Source organism: Myotis brandtii, unplaced genomic scaffold, assembly GCF_000412655.1.
Source record: "Myotis brandtii unplaced genomic scaffold, ASM41265v1 scaffold157, whole genome shotgun sequence".
Classification (NCBI taxonomy): Eukaryota; Metazoa; Chordata; class Mammalia; order Chiroptera; family Vespertilionidae; genus Myotis; species Myotis brandtii.
In genome coordinates, this window is record NW_005355708.1 from 58,297 (window position 1) to 60,205 (window position 1,909).

A 1,909-nucleotide genomic window follows, 5' to 3' on the forward strand; every position below is an offset into this window, starting at 1 on the left:
TTGTGCCCCATCCCTACATTCCCAGGCCTTGTGTGTTGGGTGGGTGAGAGGGCACTGGGCTGGGGCCGGGCTGGTTTGGGAGACCTGGTTTCCCCTCTTAGAATAAATTCCCAACCAAGAAAAGTTACTTGGAATCAAACATCCTTTCTTGGTCTAGGAGGCAAGGAGAAAGTTAAAAATATATATTAAGAAAGCCCAGAATAATCTTAATGAACACACAGGGATTCCTGGTAGCAATTCCTCACAAACGGAGAGGAATAAGGTCGTTTAATTCCGAGCAGGTACGAAGTCCAGACTACTCTGCTTTGAGCTGGAGTTCGACAGTGGCTGTGAGGTTTACCCAGGTGCCGGCCTGTGCCTGCCTGCGGCGGGTTCGGGCCTGTGCCGGCGTCCTTCCCTCCCAGGCTTGTTTGCGATGCAGCTGGACCGCTTTGCTATCTCCTCCGCTCGGCCAGGGGTGTGCCTGAGGCCGGGCAGGCTGCACCCCTCCCCGCGCCTCCCCACAGGCCTCCAGGGACACGGACTAGGAACAAACCCACATTCACTGCAGGCTGCCTACCCCTGGCCGCCTGGCACAGCTAAGGGCTCACGTGATACCATCACCTGAAAAGCAGGACCATCCCTTTGTTCACCGTAAGGGATCCTGGGGCCACTAACCTAGATCAGGAAAAGTCCGAGGTCCAGAGCTCCCCCTTCTCTTCCATCAGAGGGAGGTTACACTCCACTCTTGGAACTGACAACCCGGTACTACGGATGGTAAATGGTGTGTGTGTGTGGTGGGGGGTTATCACACTTGGGGGGACAGCCCTACTCTCATCTACTGGGCCTGCTCTCCCAACGCCTCTCTGGGGAGACTCCGGGGCCAAGGCACAGGTGCAGGCAGCAGGGGGCAGTACTGGAACTGTAGGCCTGACTGCAGGGTGACCTCCCCTGCTCTGGTCCTGGCCCTCACACGGCCCCAGAGGTGATGCTGGGGTGAGAAGCACACCTGGGGAGGCCCCTCTTGGACGAGCCTGCTGTCTGGTACCAGAGAGCAGGACAAGGCCAGGGAGACGATGCTGTCCCCACAAACCCGGAGCCGTGCACCTCCCGTCCTTGGTGCCAGCATCACGCAGGCCCCGCGGACATCCCCACTTCCCCTGGGGCGTCAGGACCCTCTGGGCATCCTGGGTGAGGAGGGCAGCATCAGCACATGGAGGTGCCCAGGGTGAGGTAGGCACCTTTCCCCTGCCCATCAGGAAATGGCAGTGTTCAGCCCAGATGCCACTTATCTGAGAGGCCTCCCCCAGTCCCAGGTCTGTCCTGGAAGAGGCCTAGACCCCCGTCCGCGTGGCCCAGGACTGTCAGCTGGTCCCCGAGAATGCAGCCCCAGCCCCACCTTGTGTCTCCATGGGACCCGGTTCATCGAAGGTGAGGAAGGCGGGTCGCGTGCAGAGGGGCTCGGAGTGAAGCATGGCTGAGGCTCAGGTCCAGGGCCCTCAGGCCACGAAGAGGCGCAGCTGTCCAGGCTGGAACGAGCCCTGCCCCAGCTCGCGGCCTTCCCCGGCTCACTCGGTGATGGCCCCGTGAGAAAGGCAGGGGGCAGCTCCCGCCAGGGTGTGGCTCCAAAGACTCACGGAGCTTCGCCTCGATTCACAGCGTGCAGAGGGACAGGCTGTTGCTGGACACCAGCAAGATGGCCAGGGAGGCCCACGGTGTGCAGACAGGGCCACCTGAGGGTGGCCCCTGCAGAGCCACCGCATGAGGACAGGGACTGTGATGTGGGGGAGGGTGTCACGAGGGGGATGGAGGCAGGCTGGTCTGCAGACAGCTCCTTGTGGCCTCAGTCACTTGGGGACCAGGAGAGGCTGGGCAGGGCAGGTAGGGGTGGCCCTGGAGCCCCAGCCCTAAGCCTCGGGTTTCACAGTCG